Genomic DNA, 13,785 nt, shown 5'->3' with positions numbered 1-13,785 from the left:
ACGGAAACATGTCTCTAGTAATGTACGCCTATGGAACCTTTCCTATCGTCTTTATTCTGGCTAGCTCAGTGATGCTAGGTATAACAGTGGGGTCCTAGCTCATGGCATGCGGGGTACCAGGCCTGATCTGTGGGAACTGGGAGCCTAGATGATGCTAGAGTTACCCTGTCTCCATCCAGAGACACAGGGTTGAGTCCTGCTGCACTTCCCTGACTTTGTCTGGGCCATACTTTGCCATTTCTTCTGGAAAATTAATTAAGATGAGGATATCTGAGGGGAGGAAAAAAGTAGCATCCTTATGGTAAGGAGGCACTGCCAGATTTGCTGATGCTGAATTACACAGCATGATCTTTCTCAAGTTTATCTGAGGCATCCCAAGAAACAGTGAGTGCTGTATAGACCTACAATTGCCTTTATTTATAATGCAAAATATAAGACTTTAATTAATGAGGACTGTTACTGCCACCCCGAACCATACTGGGAAAATATTTGTAGTAAATAATATACAGGTGAACAATATCCATTTAACTTCACTTGTACTGTAAAAATAATATAGCATACATGAGTACATATATAACATATGTAGATATAATATATACATAATAAAAAATTGTAAAAGATATCAAAATTTCTTTAACCTATAAAACAGTCTTTCATTTATTGAAACACAGGATCCTTGATGCAAATGATGATGCTCTGGCGTGGTGTAGCCAAGATGGGCCAGATGAAAAGACAGCTGAATACTCAGCCGACAATTAGAAAAGGAAACATCACGTATTCAGGGGTATACGTCTCTCAGCATTTTTATTATCTCTCAGCATTTTTATTACTTTTTGTAGTTTACCAATGAGAAAAGTGAAGTTTAAAAGAGTTGAATGACAAGTCCCACATGTATAATCTACAGACATGTATTGACTACCTGGTGTGTGTCAGTCCCAAGGGCTTCCACCATCACGGAGCTTATACTCCATGGAGTCAGGGAGACCAAACAACAAAAAAGTAAACAGATAAATGTGTAATAGGTTTTGCAGTTATCATAACTGCTATATAGAAAGAAATTTAGAGCAGTACACCTGCTAAAGGATTGCACAGTATGGATTAATAAATTTTTTTATGGCCACACCCATAGCATATGAAAGTTCCCAGGCCAAGGATTGAACCCACGCCTCTACCACAACCCGAGCTGCTGTGGTCAGGTTCTTAACCCACTGTGCCCCAGTGGGAACTCCAGTATGGTTTAGAATTGATCACAAATAATATTATGTTGAATAATTTGAAACTAAATTATAGATAATTAAAAAAAAAACTGGTGAAAGAGCACTGCATATAGAAGCTAATGTCAAGGACAAATGCCCTAAAATGGACAGAGCTCGTTGTGTTAAAGGAAGAATAAGAAAGCCCTGGTGACTGGAGCTTTGAGAAACAGTAATTGGAGATGAAGATGGAGAAGTAGTTATCTCTCTACTATCACAGAGGACCTTGTGCTGAAGTGTTCAGAGGAGGCGACACTGGGCAGTTCAGAATTTAAGAGTGACATAATTTGTCTTATACTTTGGAGGGTCATAGTGACTTTTGTGAAGAGATTAGGATGTGAGATGACAAGCAGGAAAAGAGTAAAACAATAGACAATAAAATACTATTGCTGTTGTCCAGGTAAGAGAATAGGAACAGATAAGAGGAGATGAGAAATGGCTGGATTCAGGATATATTTTGAAAATAGAGCAAACAGATGGCTGGGTGTGTGTGAAAGAGAAAAATCAAAGATGACTTCTGGATTTTTAGCTCAAGGAATTAGATGAATGGTTCTGCCATTTCCCAAGATGGGGAAAATTGCAGAAACAGGTGTGTGGAGAGGGAGAATCCAGTTTTGTGTACTCTAAGTGTGAGATGCTTATCAGATATCCAAGTTGAGTGTTGAAAAGGCATTTAGGAAATTTATTCCAGCACTCAAGGGAGAGATCAGATCTGGGAGTCATTGACACATGTGCCACATAAAGAAGAAAGCAGTCCTTAAGACTCAGAATTTAACTAAAGCAGGAAATTGGAGCACAAGATGACTAGAGAGGTAACTAGTAGAAATATAAGCTCCCACTCTGTCACACCTGTTCCCTCTTCTTCAAGACATCTTGGAGAGATCAAGAGGGATGAGACTTTCAGGCTCCTGCCCCCTTAATCATTAAAGAATTCCAGATGTCTGGATATTTGGGAGGCATTCAGGATGGAGGTACTTAGGCTATGATCGTAAAAGCCAATTTAGGACATCTGTAGCTACATACTTAGGCTTCTTATAAAAGGAATATTATAAATGTTCAATAAACTAAATGTTTCAGTTAAGGTGCTTTGAGCAAAATTCATCTAGGTAGACAGGGCCTCTAAGTTGAAATATTAGCTAACTGGAGATAGGAGTCTGAATCCCAGAACACGAATCAAGGTCAGAATGTGAACTGGGGAACTATTTATGTAGAAGCTGGAACTGAGATTCCCACATAGATCTGGGGAAGAATGGATAAAGAAAGAAAACAGAATGATGACCTTTGTGGAGATATGTGGGTCTAGCAACGAGAAACAGCAAGAAGACAGAGAAAACATCAAAGAAGACGACAAATATGGAGAATGTAATTTCAGTAAAGTCAAGAGAGAAAGGACTTGACATTCTATAGCAATGGCTTTGCTGTGATAAATATTTTCTGCAGTGGAGCCCTACATGTTCCTGAATAATATAAGGTTTTATTATGCTCATTTTTCTGTGTTTGCTGGCAAAGTGCAGTATAAGGCTACACCTTTAGATAACATTTTCACAATAAGCGCTAAAGCACATTTTCTGGTTAAGCTTCAGCGTAGGACTTGCTGAGGTGGAAAGAGAACTCAGAGGCCAAATGCCATTTCTGGTGACCTTCATAATAGTGCAGAAATGGCACCCACCCTACAGATTCCATGCAAGAGATTTAAAATAGAAACTCAGAAAGTTAGCAACTCACATCCAGCCTCCACCCTTTTCTCATCTTCCTTTGTTTTCATTTGCTTGTTCCTGGGAGCCCTTGATCTAAGGAGGGTTCCCGTTCTTCCTGGCCAACCCCTGAACCCTGGCATCCTTCCCACTGCTGAATAGTAGTCAGAATCCCTTCAGCAGAGAGATGAACAAAATATAGAGAGGACAAACATGGACGGCTCTTTGGTATCCTTGGCTCACGAGTTGTAAATAAAGCCACCGTTAGATACACATGGAGTCATTTGGCTAACGACATCAGTCCTGATGTCCTGAAACTCTCCAGGGTTTTCTCCTCAAATCAGTCTTTAAGGTTTCTGTTTTTTGATGAAGATGTCTTTGTGTGGAAAGAGAGAGAGAGAAAAGAAAGAAGGGAGGAAGAGAAGAAAGAAAGAAAAAAGAGAAATGCCATTTTTAATTTAGAAAAAGTGTTTTCTAAACCACAAGTAACTTTTAGCTGTTTTACTCTTCAACAAATTAGACTTCAGTTTATTGCCACGTGTGTAAAAATAGCAACAGTACATTATTCATGTTAAAGTGAATTGAATTGTTAATGATATGATTTGATTACTCTCTCACTGAAATTTTCTGTTCTTCCACTACCCCACACCCCACACCCAACCCTTGCAGAAGGAAGCATGATAGAACAACCAGAAAATGCTGGGGGAAGAGATTCGTGGGATATGGAGCATGGCTGACTTCAGGCCATGGGGGAGTGAGGCCCTGGCTATCTTCCATCTCCTTTTCTGGCCATTTGGAAATTTCTGTTTCCAACACAGCCCTGGCACCATCCTCATGTTCCCTTTGGCGACTCAAGTCCACATGTAGATATCCAGCCTTTAAATTGCCACTGTAGGCAACTCACGATCAAGCAAGTGAAATTAAGAGACTCCCTTTGCCTTCAGTTTCTGGCTCACTTATACATTAACTTAATTAGATTGACGTCTACCTGCACTTCAAAGCAGGTAGTTCACTGACGTAGATCAAGTCAATAATCAATATATATTACTTCCCTTTTTCTTTCTTCTTTTTTGGCCGCCCCCACGGCATATGCAAGTTCCCAGACCAGGGATCTAATCTGAGCCACAGCTGCAACAGCGAGGGCGATGCTGGAGTCCCCCTGTGCCATGGTGGGAACTCCATTATTTCCTTTCTTTTTCCCCAAGCCCTTTCAAAAAAATTTTTTTTCCTTAGAGTCCTGCTGCAGGCGTTAAAAAGTAGAGCCCACCCTAGTGATTTTCAGGTAAAGTGACGCATGTTACTGAATGTGATATTTGTGGGGACAACGAATCATGCTGTTCCTAGGGGAGAATACACTGGAACGCCACCATTCTTGACTTGGGCTGCTCTTTTTTTTTTCTCCTCTTCATAAATCTTAGAAAGAGCTTGACTAACAGCAAAAAAAAGGTTAGTAGTTTAACTGTGGTCTTAGAATATTTAAAAACATAACTCAAGGAAAATTGCATCTTTTTATGTTCAGTTTTCCTATCCAAGACCCTAGTATGACTTTCCATTAATTCAAGTCTAATTTTGTGTTGTTCCATATGCTTTTATATAGTTTTAACATTTCTTGTTTTATTTATTCTAGTTATTTTGTGTGTGTGCTCCTCTCATAAGTGGGAGATTCTGTTCAGTGATATTTAATTATTATTTTTTTAGAGAATGCAGACTGAGTAGACCTCTTTATACCCCACCTTTCTTATTATTTGCGCATAGCATGAGTATGGGCTTTGTTCTGGGAACAATCAGCTCTCTGGACCCTCCTCTCATTTTGGGCACCACTGAGCTGCACAACTTTCAGGAGAGGTTGTCCCCAGCCATTCTGGTCAATGGGGCTAAAAGACACTCCACAGAGGGTGTGGCTGTGATTCAGCTCCTTGCCCAGGCAGGAGAAGTAGGGACTACTCCAGGCTACTGTCAGTTTTCCAAATACAACCTCCGGTTGGGAGGGACCAGGAGCTGCCTTCAGCCTTGGCTTTGAGTTAATCCCTCAGGCCATGCGTAGCGTGGGAATACTGTGTACCTGGTGCTGGCTTTGCTCTGGGGGTAGTCGGCTCTATGCACTCATCTCACCCACACTTTGTCTCAAGTGCCCACTGGACCACACAGTTTTCCGGAGTTGTTGCCAGCCCTTCCCGTCCTATGGGCTGAAAGATGCTTTTCAGAGCAAGTGGGGCTCCTTGCTTGGGCACGGGCAAATCAGGGGCTCGGGCTGGTGAACTGCACATTTGAGGATCCAGATCAGGCACTTCTACACCCCGCTGAGTTTCCTGGTCAGAGTATGTCCTGACTTGGTTTTGAAGATGAGCAGATCTGCTAGTTGGGATTACCACTCAGACATGAGGTTGGTTTGCCAAGATCTGTACGCTGGTTGTTGTTGCAAACACCTCCCCCCTTTTCTGTCTCAGTCCCTTGCAGTCCCCATGGTGTGAGATTGGGGTAGGGGCTCCAGCAAAGCAGTCCACAATGTTGGGGCCAGGGGCTGCTCATCTCCCCAGCTCTCTTTTTCCCACAGGAGGAATCCAAGGTCAGGTAGACCTCTCGATATGGTGCTGTACTTGCTGGCAGAGGGGGCAAAGTGGTCAGCAGGTAGCCTCTTCATTTACTCTCTTAATGTCATCTGGTTTGGTCTCCTTGGTGCAGGGGATGAGTCAGCCTTACCCGCCCTGCTCTCAGATTCTCTCAGCGGTGTCTCCTTAAATAGCTGTTAATTGTGTTTTGTGGGGGGAGCAAAGTCAGGAATGACCTGTGTTACCATCCTGGTGCCATCCTTTTAACTTCTTTGAACTATAATTCTCTGTTAATAATGATAATAATAATAATTGGCTTTTTAATGTATGAGAACCTAAACTACATGACAACAGGCACAGGAAGAAAATTGAATTTCCCTGTTGAAACCTTTTTATATTTGTGGAAATTTTAAAGTGTGACATATAAAATAGTGTAGTATTTATTTCAAGTAGCGTGTGGTTTAGAATACATATTTTAATCTCTAGAGCAACCAGAAAAATAATGAAAAGAGATGTTGCTAGAAAAGTCAATACAATAAGTGAAAGCAAATATTAAAACTATTCAGTTAACCTAAAATACAAAGACATAGTTTGAAAATAAAAGGATGAGAAAAAACATGTCAACAGTAAGCATAAGACAGCTAATACATGTTATATGTATATTGGAAGCAGTATACAGGCACACCTTAAAGACGTTGGTGGTTCAGTTCCAGACCATTGCAATAAGGTGAATATAGCAATAAAGCAAGTCACACACATTTTTTAGTTTCTGAGCTCATATAAAAGTTATATTTACACTGTACTATAGTCTATTAAGTATAATAGCATACATCTATATGTACACACCTTAATTTAAAACAATGCTCTTAGAAAAATGATGCCAGCGGACTTGCTCAACATAAAGTCGCCATAAACCCTTCATTTCTAAAAAGTGCAAAATCTGCAAAGTGTAAGAAAGCAAAGCACAATAAACTGAAGTATGCCTGTATTTCAGAACAAGAAATCGAAGCTGAAATAAAAGGAAACATTTCAGAATGATAAAAGGGTTAGTCATTCGTAACGAATACTGTAACAATCCTAAATGCATATGTGCTTAATAACAGATGTACAAAAATACATAGAGCAAAACCAATAGAATAAAAGGGAAAAATAGATGAACTCACAGTCTGGGCTGGAGATTTTTACAACCCCCTGTCGAGTAACTGATAGAATGCCTAAACAACAACAAAAGATAGAAAACCTCAAATCGATTACATACATTTTTTTGTAGTAAGAAAAAGAACTTTCCACCAAGAAGATATCAGGGCCCTTTCATATGTTCACCAGTGAATTCCATCAAAATTTAAGCAGAAAATAAAACCGACTTGCTCAAATACTTAAAAAAAAAAAAAATAGCATGTGAAAACTCTCAATCAACTTGACCTACGAGGCATTTTAGGATGTTGTACTCAGCAGTTAGAAAGTACTTCCCCTTGGCAAGTGAACATGGTGCATCAGCCAAGGCGTCATTGAAATAGCATTGAAATGAATATCCTTTCTGACCGTGATGGAATCAAATTAAAAAATCAATATTAGGAGTTCCCATGATGATGCAGTGGAAACGAATCCGACTAGGAACCATGAGGTTGCAAGTTTGATCCCTGGCCTTGCTCAGTGGGTTAAGGATCCGGCATTGCCCTGAGCTGTGGTGTAGGTTGCAGACACGGCTTGGATCCCACATTGCTGTGGCTGTGGTGTAGGCTGGCGGCTGCAGCTCCAATTTGACCCCTAGCCTGGGAACCTCCATATGCCACAAGTGTGGCCCTGAAAAGACATATGAAATCACACCAAAAAATCAATATTAATGAACTATTTATAAATCCCCAAGATATTTCTAAATTCACATTTGTCAATTTAGAAAAACCACATTTTTAGAAAACCTCATTTCTAAATAACATGAGTTGAAAGGAAGCAAAAAAGAGGAATCATAAAAAATTCAAATAAAATAGTAATTAAAACAAAAAATACAGTTCTGTGCTGTGCAAAGAAGTGCTTTAGAAGAAATTTATAAGAAAAAAAAGCTATTATAAAGGAAAAAAAGAGTATCAGTGACCCAGTTTTCCAGCTTAAGAAACTAGAAAAACCTATGAAAAATGAAAAAAAGAATAAATTATACCTGAAGTAAGTAGAAAGATGGAAGTATAAAAACAAACAAATAAATAAATTAGTTAATTGATTTCTAAACATAAGTGAGATAGGCAACAGAAAGAAAACTAACAAGCTGATTAAAAAATTTATGTGGAGTTCCTATTGTGGCTCAGTGATAACAAGCCTGACTGGTATCCGTGAGATTGTGGGTTCAATACCTGGCCTTGCTCAGTGGGTTAAGGATCTGGTGTTGCCATGAGCTGTGGTATAGGTCACAGACGTGACCTGGATCCTGCATTGCTGTGGCTCAGATCCCAAACTGCTGTGGCTGTGGTGTAGGCCAGTAGCTGCAGCTCTGATTTGACCCCTAGAATAGCCAAAACAATTTTGAAAAAGAGAAGCCTGATTTCCACACTTACTACAAAACTTTGACAATAAAAACAATGTTTTATTGAAAAAAATGACAAAAAAGATTGGAACAGAATTAATAGCCTAAAAATTGACCCAGAGACGTGGTCGATTTATGATTGACTAGGACATCACAGTCCTTCAACAGATAGTACTGCACATCCGTATCGGGTGAAGAAGACTGTATGCCTACTTAACTCTATAGGACAGATTTAACTAGAAATGGTGTGATGGTTGCTCTCCTGTGTCAGCTTGATGATGCCCAGATATTTGGTGAAATATGATTCTGGGTGTGCTGTGGGGGTGTATCTGGATGAAATTACTATTTGAATTGTTAGTCTCAATAAAATAAATTGCGTTCCATGCTGTGGGTGGGCTTCATCCAGTCCACAAAGGCCAGAATTGAACAAGTGGCTGAATAAGGGAGAATTTGCTCTACCTGCATGATTATTTTCAAGTCGGGACACGAGTCTCTTGCCTCTGGACTCAAACTTGGACTGAAACTTATACCATTGGCTCTCCTGGTCCTCAGGCTTTTGGGCTCAGACTGGTACTATGTCATTGATGCTTCTGTGTCTCCAACTTGACAATTACTCATCTTGGGACTTCTCAGCCTCCGTAATTGTGTAAACTAATGCCTTATAATCTATCTCCTTATGTAGAGAGAACAAGATGTATATCTTAATCTCTCTCTATCTTATTGATTGTGTTTCACTGGAAAACCCAGACTAATACAAATGGGTCCAAGACCTAAATGTAAAAGCTAAAATGTTAAACATTTTAGTAGAAACCATTGGCTAAAATCTTTATGTTCTTGGGGTAAACATACATTCCTTAAACAGGATTAATAATAATGATAATGATAAAATAATAGCATAAACTATATAAGCAAAAATTGAAACATTCAACTTTATCATGATTAAACCTTTACTATCAAAAGATACTAAGAAAATTAGAATACAAACCATGGATGGTGAGAAATTATTTGTAATATCTATCTGATAAAAGATTTCCACTCAGGATATAATACTCAACAGTAAGTACAGAACCATCTCCGTTTAAACTATGCACAAAATATTTGAACACTTTAGAAAAAGAATCATAGGAATAAGCACATGAAAAGATGTTAAACATTTAACAGTGACTCAACATGACTGAGTCAGTAGTCATTAGGGAAACAAAAAGCACAGTGAGATACCATTTCATATTCCTTAGACTGGCTAGAATTGAAGGGTTATGTTCAAGGGTGATGCAGTGAAGCATCTGGAACTCTCACACTGCTAACGAGTGTTACAAAATGATAAAACATTTGGAAAACTTTCTTATAAAGTTCCACATGTATCTGTGGCTTATAGATTCCATTTCCAAGGGGAATGGATGCTTATATACCCATACAACCCAGTGATTTAATCCAAGAGATGAACACATACACATATCAAAAGACCTTGTCCATGAATGTTCATAGGAGTTTTATTCATAAACGTTTCAAATTAAAAGTAACCCAAATATCCATTGACAGGTTAATAAATAAACACACTGTGATACAGAAACGATCCAGCAACAAAAATGTATCAACTGCTAATACTTGCAGAAATAAGGAGGAATCTCACCAGTATTATGTTGGGCAAGAGAAAGCAAATATAAAATAGGCAGCATTAATCCATGGTGATAGAGATCAGGACAGCACACCCCTATGGTGGGGAAATTTTTTTTATAATGATTTTCATTTTTCCCATTATGGCTGATTTAGAGTGTTCTGTCAATTTTCTACTGCACAGTGAGGTGACCCAGTCACACATACATGTATACATTCTTTTTTCTCACATTATCATGCTCCATCCCAAGTGACCAGTGCTCTACTGCAGGATCCCATTGCCCATCCATTCCAAAGGCAATCGTTTGCTGATAGGCAAATTAACTGTAAAGGGGCATAGGCGAAATTTATAGAATATTCAGAATGTTCTACACTTTAGTTAGATCATTGATTATATGAATATATGCATTTATCAAAATTCACTGAACTGTACACTTTAAATGGTCTGATTTTTTTCCCAGGAAAATTATGCTTCCATAAAATTATTTTTTAAAAAATTGGATCACTTCCTCAACAATGTAGTCTCCTGGGGCTTTTTGGGGGGGCAGGAGGAGTGGGGCATTTGCATATGAGTACAGCTTTCTACTGCTCTATGTCTACTTTGTATCACCAAAAACCAGAAAGGTAGCTTCTTTGACTAATGTTTGCTGGCTTTAAAGATATAATTTGTTGGCAGTGCATTAATGGGTATTTCGTTCTGAAAGAACCCATTGTCTTTTGATGAGAGTATTGCAATCTAATTGGAATAAGTGAAAAAAGATCCTCATGTTTTGGGGGTAAGTAATTTGTTCCCCTAAACATACCAGGAGAACCTTAAGGACAGCAGTTGCACATATGGCCTCATTTACTTCTCAGTAGAGCAGTAAGTCTAATAAAAGAGGAAGGAGATACACATTTATTGAGCACCAACTATATGTCGGATCCTTATCTTTATGATCTCATGACAATTCTAGAAGGTAGGAGTCATGGTGTCATCCACGTCAAAAAGAGGAAACCAAGCCTGAGTCCAGTATGAATAGTAAGAGGCAGACTGTGACTCAAAGGCTATGCTTCTGATCTATGTAGTGAATCTTAGAATGTGGTCAAAAGAAGGTCTGCATCATACAGATATTCGACTCACCCCAAGACCCACTAGTAAGACTCTCTAGGGATGGAGCTTGGAAGCCTGCATTTTTGGCTGATTCTTTAGGGATTTCTAGTTATCTCTAAAATTTAAGAACTGTAGTTACAGATAGTAGCATGGCATAGTCAACACTCCGCAGAAGTCCTCTGATTAGCAGCTGACTGCACAGTGCTCATTGTTTTCCATTTGAACTTTAGGTGGACCTAATTGTTCCTCTTTCAGTCCAACTTTATATATCCAGGATTTCTCAAACTTGGATTCATAAATGCTCTTCTTTGGTTTTCGTTCTTTACCGTATGTGTATGTTGCTTGAAACAGTTAAAAGCAAAGAATTTTTTTTTTCGTTATGAAACAAGCTCCCAGCAATGATATTAAAAGCAAATGACCTCTATAATCCAATATGTCTAAAGAGACAAAGGTCATTTCTCAGGAGTTGCTGTTGTCCACTGTTTTTCTTTTTCTTTTTTGTCATTTTATGGCTGCACCAGCCACATATGCAGGTTCCCGGCTAGGGGTCTCATTGGAGCTGTAGCTGCAGGCCAACACTACAGCCACAGCAACTCGAGATCTGAGCTGTGTCTGCAACCTACACCACAGCTCACAGCAACGCTGGATCCTTAACCCACTGAGCGAAGCCAGGAATCAAACCTGCATTCTCATGGATACTAGTTGGGTTTGTTACTGCTGAACCATGATGGGAACTCCTCCACTGTTTTTCATTGTTATGAATTTTTTTGATTTTCATAGTTTGGCTCCAGATTTTATCCCAGTTCATAACCAGAAGGGTTATTTAAGGGTTTGCACCTTTTCATATAGGATTTTCCTTATTCTGTTCCACATGGAAGATTGCAAAAGAGCAAACAAACATTGGATTGCATGCATTTTTATTCATCCTTACCTAATAAAATAGTTGTAAGGTTTCTTAAACATTAATTTATTCCTCTTTTTCATAGCCTTGCAGATAGTTAGTAAACTTGCTGGCCTGCTGCATTTTTATCATGCTCATCTAACCTAAAAATTTTTTTCCATCATTCCATCTCCTTTGGCCCAAAGCACCATGTCTACAGGAAACACAAAAACAAGCAGCAACATTTGGACTCAAGTACTTCTCCCATCCTTTGATCTCACTTTCACAGTACATCTCCACCCTTTTGGTGCAAGAATGTTCTAAATGGATTCAATGTAAATCATCTGCTTGTTTATCTCACCACTCGATCTGAAGTGTGAAAGGAAACTGTTTAATGTACAGGTTATATCTTAATAGTGGGGAAAAGGATTGAGCCTGAAAATTCTCCAGATTGTTCTAGAAAAAAAAAACATTAAGACGAAAGGATTAGTTGATGTTTTACTTCCTACAATGAATTCCTCTTTGTGTGTGTGTTTAAATAAAAGAAAAAAAAAACTAATAGTGCTTAAGAAAATCATGTTTGTAAATAACCTGGACCTAAATGCTTGACTTGGATGAGAAATTTACACCCAAAGAAGATAATGATCAGTCCAGTTTTAAATGTTGTTTTTCTAAAAGGCTAGAGCATTTGATACTTATGTAGTAGCAAGTTTTAAAGGTTCCTTTGCCAAATCCAGTGGGCATTGTATAATTCTACTGTCATTCCAAAATATCTCCCAGTGTCTAAGTTAGTTCCTAAGACCTGTAACATATTTGTTTGGGGATCATAAGTTCTACAAAAACTGTGTTCAGCAAAGTCTCTATGGTCTATAATAACAGAGCTTTTGAACTGGGTTTCAGGAGCCTTCCAGGCTCTAGAATCTCTCTCGAGTCCATTTATGCTTTAAACATTAACCTCCAAATCTCTCCATACCTGACGTGGACACAGTAATGGTTGTTGCAGCCTCCCTAGGAAATTCATAAGATTGAATTGTTATTCCGGTGAAGAACTTTGAGATGGCAGAAGGCGGTTTCTAGATAAAGATGTCTTTATGATTTAAGCGAGGTTCTGCTTTATGGATGGAGTGTCCGTCCCCCTGTTGAAAAGGTCACCGGAGGGGCTCCCAGGCCTGTGGAATGACAACCATCTAAGCCTCCCTGTTGCGCAGCTCTCGTCCTGATACCATTGTTGCCTGTTTCCTGGCTCTCCACCGGCAGAAGCCTGCAACGTTGAGCAACCGTCTGGCTTTTGGAGAAGAACTAAGTGCATACTTGCCTATATTCCAAAACCAAGATGACGTATACTTCCAATCGAGCAGATGTGGTCAGCCGTTGATTGGACCCAGAGGAGGAGAAATTAACTGCATCCAAAACAACAGTGAGAAGGAAGTAGGGGGGAGCAAAGGTGATCAGATGCACAGTGCCTCTGATTTGGGGTCATTGTGTTTCCTTTCCTCTGACTCCTCCAAGTTTCCCCCTCTTTCTCTGTAAGGAGACTTTCCAAGTCCTTTTCTCTCCTAGGCTTTCTTTGCTTGGTCATAAGCATAGGTGTGTCCAGGACAGCAAATCTTTCTCATTACCTTCCAAGCACTCACAGTCGAGCTGGAATTTTGAATGATGCCCAATAAGTATTGCCAATTTCCATAATTCAGAGACTTATATATCCATTAAGAGGCTGTCCAGGCCCCATGGCGTTTCTCTCTCCACTCCCAGGTGCTCCCTGTCTATTAGCCATTTCGTGAAAGTCATAGAACTGTAGAATGATGAAGTTGGAAGGGGATGTGGCATCCTCAGTCCAGACACCTTCTTTGTCTCACCCCACTTGAAATCCCCTTCCATGCCATCTCTGCAGAATTTCATTCAGCCTCAGCTCAGACAACTCCAAGCACTGGGAGTTCACACCCTTCTAAGACATGTTTGTCCAGCTCTAATGATGAAAACGTTCTTTTTCATCTTGAGCCAGAATCTGCATTCCTATGCTTTCTCCCCTCATTCTTAGTTTTCCCTCTAGAGCAGCATGGAATAAATATAATTGTCCTTTCACACTCAATTTCTCCTAATTCTCCCCTCATCTGGATTAAGCAGCCTCAGTTCTTCCATTATCTCTCTCTGCAAAGTCCAGTGTGTTGTCCAGTTTGGCCCACTTGACTT

General features: G+C 39.5%; 1 protein-coding gene across 7 annotated transcripts in view; it reads left to right on the top strand.

Annotated features, from left to right (window-relative positions):
* The window catches only part of LOC102164422, a 410,010-nt gene that overhangs the window by 159,083 nt on the left and 237,142 nt on the right, over nt 1–13,785 (top strand). The gene's annotated exons all lie outside the window — the stretch shown is intronic.

The sequence above is a fragment of the Sus scrofa genome, chromosome 10 (genome assembly GCF_000003025.6).
Source record: "Sus scrofa isolate TJ Tabasco breed Duroc chromosome 10, Sscrofa11.1, whole genome shotgun sequence".
Classification (NCBI taxonomy): Eukaryota; Metazoa; Chordata; class Mammalia; order Artiodactyla; family Suidae; genus Sus; species Sus scrofa.
The sequence above is the reverse complement of the archived record's forward strand: the minus strand, read 5'-3'. Positions and strand labels throughout refer to the sequence as shown.